This window comes from Eurosta solidaginis, chromosome X (genome assembly GCF_040869045.1).
Source record: "Eurosta solidaginis isolate ZX-2024a chromosome X, ASM4086904v1, whole genome shotgun sequence".
Lineage (NCBI taxonomy): Eukaryota > Metazoa > Arthropoda > Insecta > Diptera > Tephritidae > Eurosta > Eurosta solidaginis.
In genome coordinates this window covers 43,708,850-43,723,154 of record NC_090324.1, presented here as the reverse complement: position 1 = coordinate 43,723,154, position 14,305 = coordinate 43,708,850, and the positions used below count along the sequence as shown (strand labels likewise).

Here is a 14,305-nt window from a genome sequence, read left to right as displayed (position 1 = left end):
AGAAGAACAAATGGAGAACCGAAAAGAAATAATGAAAAGGAAAATAATAGCTGGACGACTATGACATATATTGGAAAAGCGACATATAAATTGGCAATCTTCTTTAAAAAATACAACATTAACACAGTATTCAAAACATCGAACAATCTAGGGCGAAAACTAAGAACTAACACTAAATCAGAAGATCCGTTTACCAGCCACGGCGTGGCAAATAAGAACGTGGTTCAGAGAACATATTAGAGATTACAACAAAAAAATACGGAATCCAAACATTATACTCGAGTCTAACTTCGCGAATCACATGGTCGAGAATGAATGTTCCCCAGCAAACATCAATAAAACCGTAAGGGGTTCTTCACATAAAAGCAAAAGGCCGACGTCTCAACGTACTCGAAAACATGGAAATCTACAAACAGAAAACATTCGACGGTAGAATAATAAACGAACAGATAAACACAATTTCTGACACAATATTCGAGCCTTTAAAACTTGTTTAAAAGAAAAAAATTAATAACACAGGTACAACAGACAAACACACAAGAACAAATAAACACAAAACAATTAACACACCAAAACAACAAACCCACAAAGAAGGTCAAACCACTAAAATTAGGATTTTTACATACCCCAGTCAGCCACCCAAATCCATTCGTAAACCACCCTCGGTTCTGAATGAACACGTAGCACATACACATAACTAAATATACACAAGCATCAATTTTGACAATACCTGCTCATGTACCTACGAACAATAAATACAGGACAAACGACGACAACAGATCAGAACGAAAATCGACGCTGATGATGGCACAACGCCGAAACCGGTTTGTCTCAAACCAAATTTGACAAGGGATGACGGAAAATCGTTCCAATATACATTATTTATCCACCCTGTCGGAAAATCAACAAAACAAGATAGGTCATTAAATGTAGTTTTAACATTAATCTGAATTATAAGAAAATCGTTTTATTTTTAATTTTAAACTCGAATTTAATTTTATGGTAATTATATTGTATTTATAAATCGGATGATGTGTTATAAAATACTCCGTCTTACTGTCATAACCACTTTGTTCACCTAATAAATAAATAAATAATGCTAAGGGCAGTGATATAAATCTTGAAGATTTATCTTACGATTCTTGAATTTCCTTTCATTGCAACATACCACAATAACTATGTTAATCTACACTATGAGAATTTAGGACTGGTTACTCGTGCTATATTGACAACAACCTATATCGTCAGAGCGATATTAATAGTTAATATTCACTTATCTGACAACACTTATTGGGGTAATTTTCAAAACGTAAGGCGTTGTGAATATTCAGGTATAAATAGAATTTGACTAATTGCATACGAAGTGTAAGTGAATTTACGCGATCCTGCCGGTGTAACAACAATAATACAATACAATATACACGTAAAACTTGGTAGGTATGTGCCCAGCAATAAATTGTATAACGTATTGTAAAAATAAGTAAAAGCAACAACAGTAACAGCTGTGCTTACTCATTTGCAAGATAAACCTCATAAAAAGGTATTTATAACTTATCCAGCGCCTTGTTATGCGCGTTTTTCTTAAGCTCATTATACTCACTTTAAAGTCATACAACTGGAACCTCTCCTGGAGCGAAAATGGGAGACAGACATGCAAAATACCAGATTGGCACTACAGGTTTTATGACTACATCCGAACTCGTGGTTATCGGATGCAGAGTGGGACAGTTGGTAGCCACACTTGTACCAAAAGCGCTTAAGTCTAACTATTGGAATTTTAATACCCTATAGGCAGCGCGTATTTTAAACTCACATACGACTAAACCTGTTAAGAACGCGTTCAATACGTCTGCGAAGGTGAAAAATTGCCATCAGGAAGGGCATCACAATATTCGTGTCAGTTGAAAGCATTGAGAGGGGACAGAATTGGAACTAAAACCGCCTCTTAATAAGATTGTGGTTACAAAGATAATTCTTTTTTTTTAAACGCATTTCAGTTATAATTTATTTAAATCTATTAATCTTTTTTGTTTCACAAATATCAAAGAATGAAAATTTTTGATGATACAAAATTCAACATTGAAAAATAATATTTAGATACATATTTAAAACTACAAAAATTTAAAGTACTAAATTTACAAAGTTAAATTAAATTTAATTATTAAAATTAATCCATTACTAATACCTTACAATACTCCCCTTCCAAAGATTAATTGTTAATAAATTAAAAGTAATTTTCTTTTTTGTTTTTGTGGCATTAAAATGTGTAATATCAACCATAACTGGTTTCAATTGATCAATTGGAAAAATTTTTAATTTCATTATTTATTTGTACCTTAAAATTTTTAACAACTTTTTCAATAACTCTATACGGTCCATCATATGGATCTTGTAAGCAGCCTTTGCTTAAAACTCGAACAAAGACACATTTACAATCTTTAAATCTTTCGAAACAAAAATACCTGCAGAATTTTTATGATGGTGTAGATTTGATTTAACGTTTTTGAAATGCTCACGCAAACTACTTAAAACTTCTGAAAATGTAGGATTTTATGAGCTCGAGGCCTTGCTTTGAATAAAACACTATGTTAGTATTCATATATTTATTTGGTCGATATTTCGACTTCAATCTGAAGTTATTTTCAAGATTCCATGGAAATGCATGATCGACTGTCCTGTATTAGGGTCGTCAAATTATTTTTTTCTATTCCTTGAGTTTCTTTATCTTTCAAAGTTTGTATGATATTCTCGCTGTCTGCTATGATTTGGAAGAGGGGGAATTTCTTATTATCAGTTGGTAATGAGTGTTTTGGACCTTGGGACAAGAGCCACTTGATTTCGTGTAGAATTTCTGTGTTTGTTAAATTTCGGAACAATTCCGGTACCACCCTAATGTTCATTTTGGTATTTTCTTTCTGTCTGAGGTTGTCGTACTTTTATGTTTGTGTCCTCTTAATATTTTTGGTGGCTTTGTTCGCCAGCAAAGGAAAATGCAATTGAATGAGATGTATCCAAGGCTAATGTAAGTTTTGATCTCAATCTATTTGTCTCTCTTTTGTATTGTCTTAAGAGTTCATGTTTCTTGCATATTATAATGTTCAAGGGTTTCGTTTGCACTTTATCAATATATGAGGAAATTATATTAGTGAACTTACGTGTTGATTTGCTTTTACTTATGTTGTTGTTTATGGAGTACCTGATGTTTTTTGTTGCGTTTATAATGAAGTTCGGTTTCAAGCCATTTCTTTTACATCTTTCTAAAAACTTGGTCGACTCAGCTAGTTTTGTGATTTGTTGTGTCGTATGATGATAGCGTTCGATACATCTGTTGGTTTGTTTATCATACTTGTGTTTGATGGTTTGATACACTTTAAGTGTATTTTTGTTTCGGTGTGCTCTCGGATTTGACATAATTTTTAATTTTTGATGGCCTTGTTTATTTAAAAAATGTAGGATTTTATGAGCTCAAGGGCTTGCTTTGAATAAAACACTATGTTAGTATTCATATATTTATTTGGTCGAAATTCGACTTCAATCTGAAGTAATTTTCAAGATTGCATGGAAATGCATGATCGGCAGTCGATTTAGTTAATTCCGAAAACAAATTCGACGTATATTGAGCACCTAGATCTGTAGTTATGTATTTTCAATGGAACCCCGAAATGCGAAATGTATTCATCAAAAAATTTGTTGACAATAGTTGCCGCAGAAATATTCCTTAATGAATATGCCTCTGGTCAGCGTGTAAACCTATCAATAATAGTAAAAACAGGAAGAGGGCCCGCAATATCTAAATGAATGTGTTCGAATCTACTCTTAGGTATTACAATTTTGGTAATTGGTAGTTTTGTATGACGATAAATTTTTGACTTCTAACCACTTGTGTTCTCCTTAGACCACAAATTAATTTGTTTATTCATATTTGGCCAAAAATATCTCTTAACATACGCGTAGCTTTCATACCAGGATGTGTTATTCCATGTAATGTATCAAACATTGTTTTCCGCAAATTTTGTGGTACATATGGTCTAGGATTTTCTCCTGAAACTTCTCACCATATGCTAAAACTTAACAAAGGAATTTCTATCAATTTAAGATTTCTGAAAGTTTGACCAGATATTAATTAATTAAGTTCATTATCTTGCTGATGTTCTTTTTGTAAAATTTAGATCAGCATTTTTGATTGCATCTACCTCAAAAGCTCGTGACAAAGTATAAGCAACTTTGTTATCTTTTCCTTTAATGTACTGAATATCGTTACTGAACTGTGCAATGAACTTAAGGTGTCTCGTTTGCCAAGGGCTGCGTTCTGTTTTCGACTTTAAAGCAAAAGTCAATGGTTTGTGATCTGTATATACCGTAAACTCTCGTCCTTCCAAAAGATACCGAAAATGCTTAATGTTTAGGTATACGGCTAACAACTCTATATCGAATGCACTGTACTTAGTTTCTGAAGGAGAAAGCTTTTTGGAATAAAAACCTTGTAGTTCTGATTTGCCCTTAAAGTGTTGTTGAATGACATCACCTATCGCTGTATTTGGTGCATCAACTTTATAGAAAGTTTTCCATATTTATTAAAATGATTTAATAATATCGTAGATGCAAATTTTTCTTTAATACATCCAAAAGCCTTAATTTATATGGCGTCCCAAATTAATGTTTTGTCGCGTTTCATGTTCTTTTTATTAATTAAATTGTATATACAGGTTGTATACCTAGCAAGATTCGAAATATATCTGTGATAGTAGTTTATCATACCTATAAATTTTTGTGCTTGTTTTATGGGTTTGGAAGTTCAAAGGTACGTATGGCTGCAATTTTCTCATCTGATGGTTTAATTCCAAAACCGGAAATATTATGTCCTTAGAAATCAATGTTAGTAACACCAAAGTTGCATTTATTAGGTGGAATGTTCAAACCATACTCAGCTAAACGTTTAAAAAGTATGTTAAGATCCCGTAGATGTTCTTCTTCGTTTTTACTTGCAATAAGGGAATCATCTACATAGGAAAACACAAAGTCAAGTCCACTAACTACCTCGTTTATAAATCTCTGAAAAGTTTGGGCTGAGTTCCTTAGTCCGAAAGGCATTCGCAAAAACTCGAACATCCCAAACGGCGTTGTTATTGCGGTTTTGTATATATCCTCTACAAAAATTGATATTTGATGATACGCTTTCACTAAGTAAATTTAAGAAAAAATGCTTTTGTTTCTAAGTTTCATATTAAAATCGTGGAGATGGGATAAAGGATATCGATTAGGAACTGTTACTACATTAAGTCTACGAAAATCGCCAAAAGGATGCAAAACATTAGCTTCTTTTTTGGGTACTAAATGAAGAGGGGATGCAACGGATGAATTTGATGGTCTACAAATCCCTGTTCTTAATAAAAAATCAAACTCGGTTTTGGCCACATTAAATTTAATCGGATCTAAGCGCCTGGGCTTAGGAAAAGGAAGGTTTCCTTTAGTAATAAGTCTATGGACCGTAGTATATTTGATTGGCTTTGAATAACCTGTATCAGAAATTAAGGATGGAAAAGATTTAAATAATTTCGTATATTTATTATCTACTGAAAAAAATTTGCGGAAGAGGAACATTACAAAAACTAGAGATGGTGTTGACTGAAAGGCTCGTCAACGGGTCAACTAAACGTTTGTTTTTTATATCAGTTAGTAGACCATATTTAGATAAAAAATCAGCTCCTATGATTGGTTTCGCGATATCGGTTAACAAAAACATAAATGGAAATTCACGCCTTAACCCTAATTTAATATTCAAAAGTTGTTTACCATATCGTTCATTTACTTCAATAGTGTCATCACTCAAAAAATACATTTTTTCAGGAGAGCGATTTTAAGTTTTCAACTTTCTTTTTTTTTTTGTAAATAAAGGTATAAAACATAGATTTTGTAAATAAACTAATAAAATTACTTATGTATAACGCGTTATAGAAGAAAATTCGATTAAAAGTAGTGATTTGCAGCTTTTTTTAACAGCAACTTTTTACTTTGAATTACGACATTATTTGTGAAAAAATTATACAAATTTCTCTTTTATAAGTTAGTTGTGTCATTATAGTTGAGAAATAAAAGTCAGAAATGATGCCTCTGGACATTTTATTTTCATTGGTTTTTAACTTAAAATCAAAATAAAATAAAAAATTCATTGTATTGTAACATATTTTTATAGGAACTTCAAACGTTTGTTTTTAAAATAATAAAAAATACTTAAAATTCAAATCATTAGTAAGTGATTTCCATCACAAATTGTTATAAAAATCTTGACAGAACCGCGGAATCAGATTCTTTTTGATTAATTCTTTGATATCTTCGCTGTTATGATTGGGAATTCCGATCTTGGAGTCCTATGCTTTATTCAAATTAACCAATGTATTTCGTTTCTTCTTCGATTTGATTACAGTGGCTTCTTTGAATTTTTCCTCAGCGTATTATGCTTTAAAAAACAGAGTTGGGTGCTTCACGTTGAACTTTCACGATTTTCACTTCAGAGAGTTTGATTTCTCCCATATTTAAAGGACCAATATTATTAGCTTATATCTTGAGGTCGAAGAAGTCTTGATAGGACATTTCTTGCACTGAGAATGGGTGCCCTGTTTCCTTTGCTGATCGAATAATTGTAATGAATTACTTCGTGGTGTATACAGGAACACTTTTGAGCACTCGTTAAGGGAATGTGCTGAATCACCTTCGTTTTGGGTATGGCCTTTGATGATGTACTTGTGGGTGATGGACTTTATACCTAAAGAGCGTACGGCATACATATACATAGCAATCATAAATTTGTTTTTCTGTTGTCCGGCACAATTATCAGAATAAAATATTATTTCATTTTCATCAGCCTTGGTCAAACTTGTAATGTATTCTAAAACGCAAGTTCCTAATTGTTTAGGGGGTGGCAGTAAAAATTACCTTACTCCTATTGATGGGGCTGCTGCGGATGCGACTGCTGCGGTGATGGTGATGTAAGGAGCCGATATGGTTGACTACGCTGACGGTGGCGGCGGCAATATCCCCTATGCTGATCAACACAAATTTTAATGGATTCTGCAATGATTTCTGTGAAGCGGCGATGGCCGATTGTGGTCTTTAATTGGCTAATAAATGCAGCACACCAAGTGTGGAAAACAATGGTTCACTGATGAGTTCGGCAAAGATGCATTAACACCAGGAATATAAGGCGAAATATATATATATATGTATATATATATATATATATATATGCAAAAATCGCACGTCACTGCTGACCGTGGAAAACGAGATTATTTTATTATTAACTATTCCGAACCGAACTATGAACTTTCGAAATAAGAAAAGGGCACCTTTTAACTTTTATAAAGCTATTTTATATTATACAGAGAGCTTTTCCAATTTTGTGTGTCACAACCGAGAGGATACAAAGAATTCAAATAATAAAATATAAAAAGAAATGTCAAAGCAATAATAAATATATGTATGTGTAGATAGTCACATCTGTCAACCCATTGTTGGGGTTGCCAGAGAAGTGAAATACGCTGGCGTGTTAGCGTACAATACAAACGTCTCAAATACTTAAAGTTAACAAGGAATATGTACGTAATATAGAATATACGTATTTGTACATGCAAATAATTCACGATGCATACTTATACGTAAAAGGTACATATGTAAAAAACTTCAATATAAAATTCAGCTAAATTCATTTAAATTCATGTTTAGGTTTTCTTAAGCCTAAGTTCTATTAAATAGAAGGGTTGGCTGTTGGCGACTACGACAGTTGCTCAAAAATCGTCCCCGCCCTAGGCGCGTTCAGCGGCTAGAGCCTCTTGCAGCTCTTGAAGAGTCCGTAGCGCATCTCGTACGAGGAGGTCAGACACCTTTCCCCTGAAAGTGGCAGTTTGCAGGCCTTGAGCGGTGCACCGAACGGTGCGTCGGACGGCAGTAGATGCTGGCGGTTGTGCTTCGGTAGCTGGACGAGACCGAGAGATAGCTGGGCGAGAACGGGGTCGCACGGTGGGGGCAGAGGGTACCTGAGGTGGTACTACTTGGCGACCAGGCCGGGATGCCTGGGTATGACGTGGGATGCTCGGGGTTGCATCCCGTCGATGTAGCAGAGAGTGATGTCGTAAGCCGCAAGTTCGGCAGCGATCATGTGAGCTGCATTCATCTGTCGCGTGCGATAGCGCTAAGCAATTTAGGCAGAATTTATGCGCCCTCGCGAGAATCCATCGTTGTGGCGGCTTCAGTTGCTTGAAGACTCTGCAATTGCGAAGAGCGTGGGTTTGCATACATACGCGGCATCGTCGGTAGTCGATTTGCAGCGGCGGGCTGCGCGCGACCACTGCTGACCGCAAGGAGTTTCGGGGTGCCCGTTGCTGCTCGCGATTCATGACAATCTGAAAGTATAGTTGTAAATGCCTTTTAGGTGAGAGAAATGTTAAGGCAGGGAGTTTCAGTTGGCATTATGTTGCGAAATACGACTATTAGTGACGGCGATGTGGTAAGAGTGGACAGAGGTGGTTTGAGAGTAGCTACGAATTCTCCGGGGTTGCCCGAGAGGGTGGGCTTCCAATCTGAGGGAGGAAACAGAGCTTGACAAGTGGTCGTGTGAGGGTGCCGGTTTGAGTACGAACGTCAACAACACGTATATGGCCGTCAGGACCTGGATGTATTTTTTCAATACGTCCAAGGCGCCATTCAGTCGGGGGAAGTGAGTCGTCGTGAATGCAGACACACTCACCGACCTTGGGTTCGGGTTGTGGATTTTTCCACTTCTGCCTTTTTTGGAGATCCTTTAGGTAGTCTTCCTTCCACCTTTTGCTGAACTGATGATGTAAACCTTTTACCCTGTCCCATCGGTTTATAAGAGATAAATCCGCAATTCAGGGATAGCGAGGAGGGGGCTACCTCGGAGAAAGTGGCCGCGGGTCAGCGCGGTAAACTCTGTGGGATCTTGGGATAAAGGTGAGATAGGACGAGAGTTTAATACGGCTTCAATTCTTACCAAGAGGGTGGTAAATTCTTCAAATGTGAACTTGTGGGCTCCTGCAGTCCTCTTGAAGTGCAGTTTGAAACTCTTCACTGCAGACTCCCACAAGCCGCCCATGTGGGGAGCTTCGGGTGGAATGAATTTCCAATTAATGCCCTGGGGAGAGTATTTTGCGATTACTTCTTGAGAGGCAGTTTTCATGAAGGCAACGAACTCTTTTTCCGTCGCCCTTTTAGCTCCAATAAACGTTTTGCCGTTGTCACTCATCATTGTGGCAGGATATCCACGACGTCCGACGAAGCGAGCGAATGCTGCGAGAAAGGCATTTGTTGTTAGGTCCGAGCACAGCTCAAGGTGGACAGCTTTTGTCACGAAACAGACAAAAACGGCCACGTAGCCTTTCAGTAAGGTGTGAGACCTTAGCAAGGAGGCTTTTATTTGAAAAGGTCCCGCAAAGTCGACACCGGTAGTGGTGAAAGGCGGAGCATATGTGCATCGTTCCGGGGGCAAAGCCGCCATGATTTGCGATCGCATTTGCTGCTTGTGGAGGGTACAAGTTTTGCACTGATGTATGCATCTCTTTATGAGGGGTTTAAGTCGTGGAATATAGAGATCCTGTCTGAGGCATTGCTGCATGAGACGTATTTCGGCATGGAGAAGAAGTTCATGGAGGTACTGTATATAGAGGACAGCGAATCTTGATTTTTCTGGGATAATAACGGGATGTTTTTCATTGTAAGTCAACGTCGAATGAACTAGTCTACCATGAACCCTGAGGAGCCCGTTTTCATCGAGGTATGGGTTGAGGGTTAGTAGAGAGCTTCTTTGATCAATGGGTTTTGCATTTTCCAAGCATGCTCTTTCGCGAGGAAAATATCGGGTTTGAGTTAACGTCACCAGTTTATTTTTCGCTTTGCGGATATCTTCATGAGACAGAGAGGGAGTGTAAGCGGGTTTAATGCCTCGGTCCTTGAGATTATTAATGAACCTAAAAGCATATGCCATGACCCTGAGGGCGCGAGGAAAAGAGGAAAATCGATCCAATACATCGGGGTCATCTTCAGCTGAGTATAGTACTTCGACTCGGCGCATTTCAGGCGGGTTGATGCTGCTGGTAGATGGGTTTGGCCAAGCTTCGGGGGGCTGGGTCAGCCACGCAGGGCCATTCCACCACAGCGAAGAATTTGCCAAGTCCGTGGGTTTGCATCCTCTTGTGCCCATATCTGCTGGATTGTCGCAACTGCCTACATGCTTCCAGGAGGCGCTTCCGACGAGATTCATAATTTCAGCTGTTCGATTGGATACGAAAGTTTTCCAAGCGTGGGGAGGCTTTTCGAGCCATGCTAACACAATTTCCGAGTCAGACCACATGTAAAGATTTTTAAGAGAGAGCTCGAGATGGGATTGTACGACGGCGATTAGTCGGGCATGGAGTAGAGCTGCACACAGTTCTAGTCTTGGAAGACTGGTAGTGCGAAGAGGGGCAACCCTTTAGCGACCAGAAGGTGGGACGACGTGGTGGCACCGTGGGTTGTTCGCAGATATATAGTGGCGCAATATGCCTTTTCTGACGCATCGCAGAAACCATGCAGTTCAACCTGTTGGTTCAGCATGTAGTCAACCCATCGAGGTATCTTTATCTCTGAGATGTTGGGTAAATTTTTTGCGAACTGCGTCCATTTAAGGAAGCGGAGGGGCTTCACTGGTTCGTCCCAGCCAGTTCCGTCTATCCATAGCTCTTGGAGTAAAATCTTGGCCTGAATCATAATCGGCGTAAGCCACCCTGCGGGGTCAAAAAGTTTTGCGACCGAAGAGAGAATTTGTCGTTTTGTATTAGCGGACGAGAGGGGTATTGAGTCCACTGTATACGAAAACGTGTAGGTCAGAGCGTTCCACTGTATGCCGAAAGTTTTGGTGTTGCTTGCTTTCTCGAATTCCAAAAGATTGGTATCTAGCAAGTCTTCTTCTTTGATGTTTTTTATTATACTGGGGTGATTGGCCGTTATTTTCCGTAATGGAAATCCTGCTGACGCTAACACTTGGATGACTTGGGAGAGAGATGTTTCAGCAGAGAGAATTTCATGGCTGCCAGAGAGAATGTCATCTACATATGTTTCTTTCGTCAAAACAGGGACGGCTTTGGGGAAAGTTTCCTCTACATCTTTGGCCAGTTGGTGAAGAGTACGTATGGCGAGGTAGGGGGCACAGTTCACACCAAATGTGACTGTTTTCAGACGATAGTCTTTTATGGGGTCGCTCGGAGATGAGCGAAAGACGATCCTCTGATAGTCTCTGTCGTCTTCATGCATTATGATTTGACGATACATTTTTTCTACGTCTCCGTTAAAAACAAATTGGTAGGTACGCCACTTGAGAATCAGAAGCATCAGATCGGGCTGGAGGGTAGGGCCGGTATAAAGAACGTCGTTGAGCGCATGTCCAGATGGCGACTTCTTTGAGGCGTTAAACTCGACCCGCACCTTTGATGTCTTTTTCTCGGGTTTGACAACTGCGTGATGAGGAAGATAAAATGAGAGGCATTTTCCTCCGTCAAATTTTTCATAGGAGCCGGTTTCCTCCATATGATCAAGGGTGAGGTATTCTTCTAGAACACTATCATATTGAGTCTTTAAATCCCCTTTCTTCTGCAGACTTCTCTCCATTCCAAGAAACTGGCTTAGAGCTGAAGACCGAGAGTGGGATAATGAGATTGACTCTGGGAAGCTGGGTTTAAACGGCAGCCTTACGATATAACGACCGTTATCATCGCGTGAGGTTGTGGCTGCATAGAAATTTTCGCAAAACTCGTCTTCTGGGATTATTTGGGGTTTGGTGGGAACTTCCTCCAATTCCCAGAATTTACGCAATAGAGAGTTAAAATCTTCGTTCGACACTTCTGACACTTGCATGCAGAAAGCGTTTACCACCACAGGAGCTCTACCGCTCAGAATCCATCCAAAAATGGTTTTCTGCGCTAGAAGATGGGGGGAAAGTTTCTCAACGCCGTTTTGGATGATTTGCGGTATTACATCACTGCCTAGGATGAGATCTATTTGCGAGGGGGAGTGACTGTTCGAGTCTGCGAGGTTGAGGTGTGCCCATTTTGCTTGAAGCTCGCTAGTGAGCTTAAGCGAGGGGAGCATTTTTGTTAGCCGGGGTAATACTATTGCATCTGCGCTTATTCTGGTTTTGAAATCGGGGGATACCAAAGTCAGAGAGCACAATTTGTTTGCGGTCTGAACTACCTTGCCGCCCATCCATGATATTTCAAATCTAGAGGGTTTGAATGGGAGTTTGAGTCTATCTTGGGCTCTGGTAGAGATAAAGATTCGTTCAGATCCCTGATCCACAAGAGCTCGTAGTTTAAAAATTTCTCCTTTATGCTCTACGGGAACGATAGCCGTGGGTAAAATTATTTCACAATCGTTTTCGGAATAAAACGATTGCACTTGGCTTTTCTGCGAGCATGAAGGGCTTTCATCCAGAGCATTGGCTTGATCGGGAGTATTGCCGGGTGAGACTGTGGAATTCGTGGTGGTGGCTTGTGAGGCTGTCCTTTACAATCGTGAGGGTTGTCTTTTCGGCACTTGAGATGTGTCTTCGTGAAGAACTGAGTTGTGCCGATCCTGACATTGATTGCAAGTTTGAGTACTGGAACAGTCTTTCAATATGTGTGACTGAGAGAGGCAATTGAAACACATATTGTTTTCTCTCACAAACCTTCTGCGATCAGAGGTCGACAGCTTCTTAAATTTGAAGCAACTTATAAGGGAGTGAGATGAGGTTTTACACACAGCGCACTTGTACATTGTTCGCTGCTCTGTCATATGAGATTGGGTGTGGGAGGTCGATCTATTTTCAAAGGGATGCAACTGCTGGGGTTTGAATGGTGGCCTAGCTTGTGGGGTGGCTTTAAATTTATTTGGTCGCCATTGATCGACTCGCTCTACGACTTCATATCGAGTTGTGAAGTCAGAGACTGCTCCCATAACGTGACTGTATTTTCAGGGAGTTTAGAGGTCACGAGATAAATAAGTATGGGGTCCCAGTTATCTGTGGAGACTTGGTGCGTGGCGAGAATTTGAAGGCAATTATTTACCGACGATTGCAACCTTTGAATGCCTTCACTGTTTTCCGTGGTGATCGTTTTTAATTTCATTAGGGCCCGTATTTGATTATCTACGAGAACACGTCTGTTCTCGTATCGGGCCTTTAGGGCTTCCCACGCTAAGGCAAAGTTGTCATCAGTCAAGGGAAATTGGTTGACTATTTGAGCTGCCTTTCCTTGGGTTTTGTATCTGAGGTGATACAATTTTTGCGCTTGGGAGAGTTTCGGGTGGTTAATATAAACGGCTGTGAACATGTCACGAAATGAGGGCCATTTTTCATAACCACCATAAAATATTTCGGTATCGCAGGGAGGGATTTTTAGCGAAATACCGGAGTTATCGGGTGGACCTGTTGTGTCGGTAGGGGGAGCGGGGGCATTTGCTTGTTTAAGCAACTGAAGCTGGTCTTCGATCTGGGCTTTTGTGTCTTCGTATGCTATGAGACAGACCTGTATATGCTATTAGCAGATGTTGGAAAATCTTCGGGCAGGTCCTGATCTGGGGTTTCGACAATCTTATCGAAGACGGTTTGGACTCTATTCCAAAATTTGTCTATATTGGCGTTTTTTATTTTGAGTGAGGACTCCGTGTTGTCTCGGAGCGACGTCGACCTAAACCGAGCACAATATTCCAAAAAATTGTCCGTTTCGGATGTAAATTTTTTGGGGGCAGACGAGATTTTAAATTTTTTAACTCCTTGAGTTTTGGAGCCACCTTTTTTGGTTTCATCGTCACTCATTTTTGAGCTTTGTTTTATGTCGCTTAGAGTTGAGAATTAATAAAATTTAACTAAGAGAGAAAAAACTTTTTTTTTTTTTTGAATAGAGAGTATTTATTTGCTTTTAACTATTTGTGAGGGAGTTACGTTTATATTCACGTTAAATAGCAAGAGAGAATAATTTTCAAAACCAAAAAGAGTTTTTTAGTTAAATTTATTTGAGGGGTTTGAGTATGTGTAAAACCTAATAGAGAGAGTGGGACAAATTTCCGAAGTAAAGAGGTTTTAATTAATTTGAAATTTGAGGGTATGACGAGACAAAGTTGACCACTGTGCCGCGGTGCACTGTATTTAATATGTATATATGCGTGAGGGTTAAATATACGTGGGAAAAATACAAATATATATATATGTAAATATGAGTAATTATTTTTTAAGATTTTCACTATCGATATTTTTGTGGACTGTATAAATGGGGATACAGAGTGA

General features: G+C 38.9%; 1 protein-coding gene across 5 annotated transcripts in view; it reads left to right on the top strand.

Moving 5' to 3' along the window:
- Positions 1-1,296: 1,296 nt before the first annotated feature.
- Positions 1,297-14,305, top strand: part of LOC137235429 (membrane-associated guanylate kinase, WW and PDZ domain-containing protein 3) — a 512,969-nt gene continuing 499,960 nt past the window's right edge. For 2 of the 5 annotated variants that reach the window (XM_067758417.1, XM_067758414.1), the window contains exon 1: positions 1,297-1,433. The gene's annotated coding sequence lies outside the window, so the exon portion shown is untranslated. Of the gene's footprint in view, positions 1,438-3,002; positions 3,023-14,305 lie in introns of those variants that run through there. The other 3 variants (XM_067758416.1, XM_067758418.1, XM_067758415.1) reach the window with 2 other exon arrangements.